The following is a 12,111-nucleotide window of genomic DNA, read 5'->3' as shown; positions in this document are numbered from 1 at the left end:
TACACATCCACACACCTTTTCACACATCCATCATTCATCCATGCGACATTTTATACATCAATCTTCAAATTATTCGAAAGTTATGGGATTGTTCAAACTAGTAAAGTCACTATGCAATATAGTTCCTATGCATAGTTCTGTGGCATCCTCAAATGCCTTATTGATGTTTTACAACAAAACGTGAAATCGCTTTCTAAAACCTTGACTTCATTGTATATGTTGTTTAAAGAAGTTTCTAAGCAACTGCCTGCATCCATCTAACAGTGCCTTGTCCAAAATATATTTTCATAAGTTGAAAAAAAGGACACAATACTTTACTGTAAATGGAAGTAAAAACAAAAAATATTCAAATTAGGTTTCATAAAAAATGAAACAGTATTTATTAAATTTTATTTTGCTTTCATACAATAATAGTAAATATATTTACTTAAATAACATTTTCAAAGATTATCTTGTCTGTGCATTATTAGTTACAAAATTCATAAAATATGTTACTGTGCAAATTTAGTTGAAAGAAACGATAACAAATGCACTCATTCTATGTTCTATAGCAAATTGAGGAAAATGCACAAAATGTTACTGTGCACAATATTCTTTTTTTTAAAGAAGCTAGAACATGCAATCATTCTATGTTCTGTAGCAAATTCATCTGTCTTATTCCTTTTTAAAGAATGGGAAAATAAAAACATATCCCACATTCATTAGAACTGCTACTCACGTGATAATGCTCATACGCCCACACTTACATCCAGCCACCCATCATTCATCCCACCACCTTTTCATACATCATTCATCCATGCAATATTTTATCCAACCATACATCCAGCCACGTTTTATTCCATTCATCCACCCTATTATCCTACAAGACATCCTTTCATCCACACTTTCATTCATCCATCCACACTTGCATCTTTCCATCCATACTTTCTCAGCCACACTTCAATCCATCCAACCATCATACAGCCACCTACATTTTCACACATCCATTCATCATTCATGCAACATTTTTATTAATACATCTATCTAACATTTCATTCTACTGACAATACATTCACACACTTTCAGCTTTACATCCATACATCCATCCTTGAAACATCCACCCTCCCATCCATCCACTCATCATTCGTCCACCCACCTTTTCAACAATACATCATTCATCCATGCAACAGATTCAACATCCATCTGGAAATTTCAGTCTCCAATGTATATACACATCAACGCATCCATCCAGCAACACATCATTTATCATCCTACATTTTCACACATACATCATACATCCATGCAACATTTTAACTATTCATACTTTCACTCTACCATCCATCCTACGTTTCATCTATACATCCATCCACCCACACTTTCATCCACCCACCCATCATTCATCACAACACATTTTCATACATCAATACATCATTCATCCATGCAACATTTTATACATCCATACATCCACCTTTTCTTACATCCGTCCTTCCGACCACCCTTTTATCCTTCCATGCATCCTTTCATCCACACTTTTATTCATCCATCCTTCATCCAGCCACACTTCCACATTTCCATACATCCATCCTTTACTCATCCACCCTTCGATCCATACACCCATCATACAGCCACATAAATTTCCACACATCCATCCATCACATTCATCTACCATTTCATTCTACTAACAATACATCCATCCACACTTTCAGCTTTCCATCCATACATCATTTACACATCCACCCTTCTATCCATTCACTCATCATTTGTCCAACAACTTTTTCAACTATCCATCAATCATTCATCCATGCAACATTTTCTACATCCATCTTAAAATTTCATTCCACAATCTATACACACATCAACCCATCCATCCAGCCACACATTATTTATCCACCTAGCTTTTCACACATGCATCATACATCCATACACTTTAACTATCCATCCTTTCATTCTTCCACCCATCCTTCATACATCCTTCATCCATCCATCATTTCATCTATACATCAATTCACCCACACTTTCATCCATCCACCCATCATTCATCACACCACCTTTTCACACATCCATACATCATTCATCCATGCAACATTTTATACATCCATACAACTACATTTTCTTTTATCCGTCCTTCCGTCCAACATTTCATCCATTCACACTTTCAACAATCCATCCTGCATCCATCCACACTTTCATCCTTCCATACATCCATCCATCCTTTACACATCCACACACCTTTTCACACATCCATCATTCATCCATGCAACATTTTATACATCAATTTTCAGATTCTTCAGAAGTTATGAGTTTTTCAAACTAGTAAAATCACTGTGCAATATTGTACCTATGCATGGTTCGGTGTGACATCCTCAAGTGCCTTATTGATGTTTTCCAACAATACATGCAATCGCATTCTAAGACCTTCACATCATTGTATATGTTGTTTAAAGAAGTTTCGAAGCAGCTGCCTGCATCCATCTAAAAGTGGCTTGTACAAGATATATTTCCATAAGTTGAAAAAAAGTACACAACACTTTACTGTAAATGGAAATAAAAACATAACTAAATTACGTTTCATACAAAATGTAAAAGTATTTTCAGTAAAGTTTAATTTGCTTACATACAATAATAAATATATTTACTTAAATAAAAAATTTAAACCTTATCTTGTCTTTGCATTATTATTTACAAACAACATAAATGTTACTGTGCAAATTTAGTTTAACAAAAATACAACAAATGCACTCATTCTATGTTCTATAGCAGAGTGGAGCTTCAGAGTGGAGCTTCAGAGTGGAGCTTCAGAGTGCAGCTTCAGAGTGCAGCTTCAGAGTGCAGCTTCAGAGTGGAGCTTCAGAGTGGAGCTTCAGAGTGGAGCTTCAGAGTGCAGAGTGGAGCTTCAGAGTGCAGAGTGGAGCTTCAGAGTGGAGCTTCAGAGTGCAGAGTGGAGCTTCAGAGTGCAGAGTGGAGCTTCAGAGTGCAGAGTGGAGCTTCAGATTCAGAGTGGAGCTTCAGAGTGCAGAGTGGAGCTTCAGAGTGGAGCTTCAGAGTGGAGCTTCAGAGTGGAGAGTGGAGATTCAGAGTCGAGATTCAGAGTCGAGAGTGGAGATTCAGAGTCGAGAGTGGAGATTCAGAGTGGAGAGTGGAGCTTCAGAGTGGAGCTTCAGAGTGGAGAGTGGAGCTTCAGAGTGGAGAGTGGAGCTTCAGAGTGGAGCTTCAGAGTGGAGCTTCAGAGTGGAGCTTCAGAGTGGCGCTTCAGAGTGCAGAGTGGAGCTTCAGAGTGCAGAGTGGAGCTTCAGAGTGAAGCTTCAGAGTGCAGAGTGGAGATTCAGAGTGCAGAGTGGAGATTCAGAGTGCAGAGTGGAGCTTCAGAGTGCAGATTCAGAGTGGAGCTTCAGAGTGCAGAGTGGAGCTTCAGAGTGCAGATTCAGAGTGGAGCTTCAGAGTGGAGAGTGGAGCTTCAGAGTGCAGATTCAGAGTGGAAGCTCAGAGTGCAGAGTGCAGAGTGGAGCTTCAGAGTGCAGATTCAGAGTGCAGAGTGGAGCTTCAGAGTGCAGATTCAGAGTGGAGCTTCAGAGTGCAGAGTGGAGCTTCAGAGTGCAGATTCAGAGTGGAGCTTCAGAGTGCAGAGTGGAGCTTCAGAGTGCAGATTCAGAGTGGAGCTTCAGAGTGCAGAGTGGAGCTTCAGAGTGCAGATTCAGAGTGCAGAGTGGAGCTTCAGAGTGCAGATTCAGAGTGGAGATTCAGAGTGGAGCTTCAGAGTGCAGATTCAGAGTGGAGCTTCAGAGTGCAGAGTGGAGCTTCAGAGTGCAGATTCAGAGTGGAGCTTCAGAGTGCAGAGTGGAGCTTCAGAGTGCTGAGTGGAGCTTCAGAGTGCTGAGTGGAGCTTCAGAGTGCAGAGTGGAGCTTCAGAGTGCAGAGTGGAGCTTCAGAGTGCAGAGTGGAGCTTCAGAGTGGAGCTTCAGAGTGGAGCTTCAGAGTGCAGCTTCAGAGTGCAGCTTCAGAGTGCAGCTTCAGAGTGCAGCTTCAGAGTGCAGAGTGGAGCTTCAGAGTGCAGAGTGGAGCTTCAGAGTGTCAAGAGCAATGCCAATAGCTCTAACTTTAACAAAGGCAAAACCATTGCATTGTAAATGCTTGTTCTTATTGGAATTCATGCAAGTAGCGCCCTTTACTTCATTGCCTGTGTGAGAGAAATAACTGTAAGAGATCGATTGACTCCTGCTGTTCAGTCCGTTCAAACTATTGGCTTTATTCAGTGCAGCTTCGACTTGGCCACAAGGGGGCACCACGTGATGTAAGGGGACACCTAGTGAGCTCATGGGTTCAGCATGGTATAGCAGGTTATCAGGAGCCCCTCTAAAGTTTTGTTTAATTATAATCCCACTTGAATATTGGAAACTATGCGCAGCCTCTGTCCAGAAATTTCCTGAATTCCTCCTTACTTTGATTTCAGGTTTGACATAACTGCAACTACGGGCATTCCTCTTAGCATAGCATATCACGCCTCCTCGTATCTCACCGGCTCCCGGTCCCATCCAATTCCTTCTCTCACTTCCCTCACCGTGTCCGTTAATTTCCTGCTTCCCAAGTCTCACACTCCAAGTCCCAGCAGCCCCCACACGCTCGTCCGCTCATCCAATTGTCCTCTGAAGCTCCGAGCCGTGGTGAGAGACGTCGGTGGAGGTCCTTGTAGAGCACCCCCGCCCAACGGAGCTTGCCGGTCGTCTCCCATGGCGAGAACCACACCACCAACAAAAACAGAGCCTGCTCAGCGGGGAGGGGCCTCCTCACCGTCAAGTAAGTAGTTAGCGGAAGTGCAGTTTTGCGTTTTTGGCATGAACCGCTTAGCTATATTCAGAGAACACAACCATCCGACTGCGGAGCTCACGACCGAGGCATTCAGCCGCCATGTTCTCCCAGGAAGATCAAAATAGCTTAAATGAAGAAATAATGAAATTGAAACAGGAGCTCTCCTTAGACCTAGAGTAAAAGATAAGGAGGAAATGGCAAGCTAGCACTTTGTCAAATTATGAATTTGGGGAAAATAGCAGTAAATTGCTAGCTTGGAAGCTTAAGACGGAGTTAAATAGAAATAAGATTACAGCTATCCATAAGGGAAACAGGGGAAAAATAACAGAGGACAAGGCAGGTATCAAAGAAGCATTTGAGCATTTCTTTCAGTCTCTATATGAGGAGGATCTAACACCTATACCCACAGCAGTAGATACATACTTAAATAAAGCACGTGTCTTGAAGCTATATGCAGATTCTTGTAAAATCCTAAATGTAGATATCACCATAAATGAGGTGCTGGACGTAATTATTCATCTTAAAAGAAGCAAAGCAGCTGGCCGACGCTATTCCTAATGAACTCTATGTAACCCGGAAGGGTTCCCTGGCGTCTAGTTTAACTGATCTATTTAACGCTATCTTCTTGGAGGGCCTCCCAATCCCTAAATCCTGGAACGAGTCAACGATTAGCCTGATTCTAAAACTGGGTAAAGACCTCTTTTTATGCGAGTCCAACAGTCCAATCTCGCTTCTTAACGCAGATTATAACATTTTTACTCAGGTTTTAGCAAAAAGATTGGGCTATCTACCTGACAAAATAATTCATAAGGACCAGAAGGGTTTCATTAAAGGGAGACAGCTGCATGATCTTACACACCAACTGATTGGACAGACTGCACTTTCTATTCACCACTTGCAAAGAAATCTTGGGCTTTCAAGTGACCTGCGAGCAAGGGTTTGGAGTGCACAAAGGTCGGCATTCAGATTTATATGAAAAACAAGCAAAGGCACGTAAAAAAGACTTTCTTCTTCTACCCGCTACCAGTCAAAGCACCCCTCTCCTTTTACCTCACATTCAAGTGTTAAAATATATGACCACTAAGGGTGTGGGTTCGCGAGTGGTTCCTTGCGGCTGAAGTGCCTGGAAACTGCTGGAATACATATTGATTTGACCCAGTAGCGTAGTTTGGATGGCACATGAGGCGAGCCCTGGTGCGAGAAATGAAAATGGCACTTTTGACTGCTGATCGGGGTAGTAAGATACAGCAAATACGCTACTGGCTCAAATCAATATGTATTTCCAGCAGTTTCCATGCACTTTCCCTGAGAAAATCAGGGATCAGGTTGCTCACTATGCTAAATTGCGTAGTGCAATCCTGTCTGTGGGCTTCCGCCTCACCACTTTTTGCAACCACCAGCCACCACTGAATAATGATAGTACCTCAAACAGCTTTCAGATCAAAAGAGGCACTAGACAGGGGTGTCCTCTCTCCCCCCACCTGTTTAATATATATATAGAGCTACTCGGCAACATGATTAGGATCTCTGAAGAAATTATCCCCTTTAGCTTTAACAACTGGGAGCTAAAAGTCACATTATATGCGGGTGATTTGATGATTTATTCGAGTAATCTACATCCGTCATTTAATGTCATAAACAGAATATTAATAGGTTTTGCGGAAATTTCTGGATATCAAATAAATCATGATAAAACCGAGGTAATGCACTGGAATATACCTACTCCACAAATTGAGTCCAAAAGAAAAATCAAATACCTTGGGATCCAAGTCTTAGAGAATACTGGCAATATCGCCCAGATAAACTTGGACCTAAAAGCTAAGGAGAAGAGGAAACTATTGAAGTCCTGGAGCTACTTATCACTTACCTTTATGGGGAAAGCTCATGTAATAAAAATGGCTATCCTACCAAAATGTACTTTTGTTTTTAACACAATACCTCTGGAGTTTGATCCACGGAGATTAAAAAAAATTCAGGGTGAGATAAACTCTTTCATCTGGGCGTCTAAGAGTGTTAGGATAGCTTGGAAGAAGTTGATTCAGATAAAGAACCAAGGTGGGATAGCTAGCCCAGACCTTATGTCGTATTATAAAGCTTTCCAATTTAAGAACATAAGGCACCTCTTCTGGGATTATGAGTCATACCCTTTTTACTGGAAAGCAGTGACTGAACATGACCGTTGCCTCTATAAGTTCGGCGACCAAAAGTTCATCAAAAAAATTAGACTAAAGGTGCCAAGATCAGCCTTCAAACTATGGTCAGACATAAGGAAACTATGGCGATTCCCATACTACAGTCCCCAAGCACCGATATGGAACTCTCCAGGAACCCCCGATTGCCTGAAAGACTCATTAGCTCGCTCACTGAAAAGGGCTGGGATCACAATGTGGGGAGAGGAACTGGAGGATGGAATTTTAAGTTCTTGGGACGAGTTAATGGAAAGGACTTAGAACGAAATATCTAGGTTCAAGTTTTACCAGTTAGTTAGCTGGTCTAAAGATCAAGCGACGTGGCCAGATTACGTTGAGAACCTAGAGGATGAACTACATAAAGGCCTGGGAAAGAAAGAAGTATCGAAGTGGTATTGGCACTTAGTGGAGAAGAAGGAAGGTGGAAACGAAACCCCAGATCTTAAGTGGAAGAAGATCTACCCGGCTCAAGACTTGCAGCAAGCTTGGCAAGTATCCTGCACTTTTTTATGGCACATTATTATTTCCACACCTCTTAGGAAAAATCATTTGTTTACTTTACACAGATTGTATTGGACCCCCGAAAAACTATCAAAAATGAATGCCCAGATGATCAAGATGTCCAAAATGTGGCGAAAGGGAAGCAAATGATATCCATATGTTTCACTTATGTCATCACCTAGACACATTTTGGTGTGACAAATTGGTAAGATTAGTGATGATAGCTTAAATATGACAATTAAGGAAAGAACCTTTAATGTTATTTTTGGCACAGTGGATATCAATGATTCTAACACTATTTTAACAAAAAATCAGAAATACCTTTTGTTTATACTTATTCTGATTGCTAGACCCGAGATTTGTTTGAATTAGATTCTACCCTCCCCTCCGAAGGTTGAGGACTGGGTCCGCTCAGTAGAAAAATTTAGGAATCTGGATAAGCTCAGAGGGGGATCCAAGCGCACAAAGTACTGGGAATTGTGGGATACATACAGGTTAGGTTAGGAAGGAGTGTCCAATGATGTAATCAACGTGATTACGTTTCTTTTTGAGTTCTAATGGGCCTGGAATAGAGGTATGTTAACTCATGTAAATCGGCAAAGGTTGGTATCAAGCCATGGTTTCTCACCTCATCTCCGAGGGCATCTAGTGAGAGGTGACCCTGTTGCTTGTACAACAAGATCGCAAAAATGAGGACAAATAGTATTAAAAAAAAGGTTTCGTTCCCCAAATCGTTTTCAAATCAATTGTGTCTTTCCAGTAATCATAGCCTTTAAGGGCTAACTGGTTAACAAACAAAGCTGTATATATTAGCATGGTCTGTGTAGAAATATATATTTTTTGATGGGGTGGGGACTAATTTGAAATAATATGACATGGAGTCTAAAGTGTCATATCCTGTCAAATACGTGAATTTGTCTTTTTGCGTTTTAGAACTCGCTTGTGGGAGAGTTGAACAATGTTACCATTGTGTATAATTAAAGGTGTGCATTGACTACTGGTTCTCTGTAGAAAATGATGTCCATAATGGTGATAACTGAAAATATCAGCATAGTTAGAGTTTAAGTATAGATCCTCCGATTGTAAAACAGTATAATATTCCAGCTATGAAAGCATAGAATTTACAATTTCAGCAGCTCAATCATTTGAATGTAACCCAGGTACTATTACATCACCCATCAAAACATTGAACACATATGGTATCTGTAGGATCTCTGCAGGGGCCAATATATTGAAAATAACTTTATCCCAAACATTTCCATCAGTCACCGGAATGGCTAAAATGTTGACGAGGGACAAGTCTCTTTTCATTTTATGAGAAGAATGGTGGGCCAGCACCCTCTCAACTAGTTCCGTAGCAGAACGTTCTGGGAGGAAGAGGCCATTATCCAACAGGTAAAAAACCTTCACAAATCCAATCCACATGAACAAGAAAACCAAGGAGATTATGATACAAACATATATCCAAGACGGGACTAGATAAGTGCGTTTCAGAAATGAAATAAACTACAAATCTGTGTTGGAGGCGGATGCGAAACAGAAGAACTGTCTGAAGAAGAATCATTTTGATCCATGTAATACCCAGAGGTACTTAGTTGAAAATCTGGAGGCCCGGGTTCAATAGCAGGAGTCGAAAAGTCCAACATAGGTGGATCCACCAACAGTGGATCATTATAAATGGCTTCAGCAGCAGAAGACTCAGTAATAGAGACTGCACTCACTTCGGTCGTGCTGTTGGTTGAGGACTCGTCCTCACCCCCCACCACAAGCCGGGGAGTATCAGCATCGGTGGGGATCACGGGCTGCAGAGGAATGTCATGTGGAGTAGCACAGACACCCTGTGGCTTACTATTTAGAAACGGCCACATGATGTAGTTTGACATGTTCAATGGAGACAAAGCGTTTGTCTTTAGAACCAGGAAGCGGTGGCAAGATTACAGTTCTTGTACCTCGAACGTCAATGTCAGGCACTGGAGAACGGTAGGGTAGGCAAACGCTTTAATAATTGCCACCTTCTCTTGAACGAGATCTCATATTTTTTTAATCCAGATGGAGATTTCAGGCTTTATGTCTGTAAATGAAGAGGGAGATGTGTGAAAGTGTTTGCTTGATTGAGGGTCACAGAACTTGTGTAGGTCCTGTAAGAACGCACAATGGTAATCAACATCAACGGTCGTGGCAGTCACCACAATGTCTGGAACGTCAAGAACTGGAACGTACATTTTGATACCAAAAATACTTTGTACAGGGTCTGCCTACCCAGAGATCTTTCAGGGAGGTTATTGAGAGCTCGAGGTGGAGAACCGGGCATGGGCCTCTCGGCGCAGGGCACCCCTTAAATCCCCGAGTTCACCTGCCTTGTCGAACAGAGACACAAGACACTCTGTTGGGCGTAGAAAACCAGGCTTATTAGCGGCAGCCAAGCACAGTTGTCCCAGAAGTATGTACAGAGTATATTCTGAGGAGACTGCCACTTTAGTCCGTGGCGCACAATCTTTTATAGCACACATATTTACAACTTTTACTCCCTGTACATTCAAAGCAAGCCAATAGGAAAAGTTGGAAAACAAGCTATCAGGTGTCCCAAATACGCCCCTCTCTCAAACCCCGTGTGTTACCCCTCCCAACAAATTAATCAGTGCTAGTACCGACAGTCCAATTTGCAGGTGGCAGGACGTATTTGTGTGCCTCAAAAGATAGTTGTGTAACAAGAGAATACAAGGAGAGAATAGCGAAGGCCAGTCGGATAAGATAATGTAAGGAAAGAATAGGAGAAGCCAAATAGTCAGTCGAGACAGGGATCAATCAACCCAGACATGGATTAGCGAACTCGGCCAGACCCTGACATCGGTTTCGTAAACAAGGGCAGGGGGTTATTCTTTAACAAAAGGGACACGTAGCAGCTGAGAAAAGCAAAAACACTCCGTTTGCCGTGCTGCCTGAGTGAGGGCAACACAAAATGGCGACGAGACACAAAATGGTGGCTAAATACGGGACGAAGTCAGAAACCGAAGAACCTCAGACCCTCCTTTTGCCATTACTCAGGCAAAACACAAAGGACTCAAGTTAGTCTGAGTCAATGTCAATGGCCATGAGGTAATCGAGCTGTTGCTGCAACATCATTTTAATGTTCTCTGTTTTCTGTGACACAGGCCTTGGGACACACATGGTGGCACAAAGACCGCAGATGGCAGGGCCACACTGTAAACAAAGACAATAAGAGAAAATGATGCCCAAGATCATTCCAAGGAAGGTTAATATCTTCCATCCCCAAGTGGACAGTAGTCCCCAAAACCATCCTATCGCAGACCAATCTCCTGTGTCCTGTTGTATGGACTCGGAAATTATATGCAACTTAGAGATGGCTTGGTATACCGTAGGGGCATTATCAGGAATGTAAATGCAGCAACTAGACCCGATCAATTTACAGACTCCTCCACGATCTGCAAGAACAATGTCTAAAACCATCCGGTTCTGCAAAGTCATAAGGCAATCCGCCTGAAGTTCAGCTGTCAGTTTACTCAAGGCTCCAGAAGTTACATTTATGGTAGCCCCAACAACACGAACTAGCTGTCTGATGTCTCTGCTGTTGGCCATTGGGCCCCAGAAAGGAAGCAACCCTTTAACCACCTCCTTCTTGTCCTGCCGTGTCCTTAGAATCAATAACCCCTCTGCCATATATTTTTCTATGATGTCCTGAAGGAGCGGTATATGTTGGAGCGGTATATGTTGGAGGAAGAAGAAAAGCCACATAGCAAGTTCCTGAAAAGTAGGTAGGCAGCCACGTATAGGCTCTATCATGACAGACAAAACATGTGCCTTGTGATGGCACTAACGGTGAAGAAATCTGAGGTGAATAGTAATAAATATGGGAACAGACACTCTTCTCCTGTTGATTTTTAACATTTTGGCCATTGATCTTCAAACAGAAATTACCTCAATGAGGTACAGTCCAAATTGGTGGGGATCTCCTTCGTCTAGCCTTATCTGTAAGGCTAGTAACATAACGAGTCACGTTCCAGCCATCATATGCTCGTTTCTCATCAACGAGAATCTTAATAATCTCAGCGATTCTAGCCATGGCCTCTATTCCCTTTATCAAAGAACTGACACTAAAGTCTGCTCCACCACCATATGGACTACCAGGAGGATATCGAAGTTGGTTCTGATATACATTAGAAAACATGGCCAAGCAGAGCCTTCATAGGAAAATGGAAGAACTAAATATGGCATCCCTCTCTCTGTATTATGGGGCATAAGCCCAACAGTCAGTGGTGTTGATTACCAGTTGATGCTGAATAAATGAATTATTGAAGTATTTTGTTCTCCTAATTTGCTCATTTTCTGGGAGTGTATGAAACTGATGTGGGGAGGCAGTGGTAGGAAAAGACAAGGAAACAGAAGTTGGAACAGGTGCTTGCTGCATAGTGTAAACAACCCAACTCACACAAGCCAATAAAATACATGAACATATTAAAATACATAAGGTTATGCCACATGGACTAACCAACAATTCTTTATATTTACTTTTCATTTCTGTATTCTTATCACTGCTTCCCACTTTAATGTCCATTCTCTGATGCGTTGCTCACGGCAATCTTCCTAGAGCACTTAGCTGTGATTATTAGCCGTCCTATGA

Source organism: Lissotriton vulgaris, chromosome 2_1, assembly GCF_964263255.1.
Source record: "Lissotriton vulgaris chromosome 2_1, aLisVul1.2, whole genome shotgun sequence".
Classification (NCBI taxonomy): domain Eukaryota; kingdom Metazoa; phylum Chordata; class Amphibia; order Caudata; family Salamandridae; genus Lissotriton; species Lissotriton vulgaris.
Note: the sequence above shows the minus strand (reverse complement) of the source record.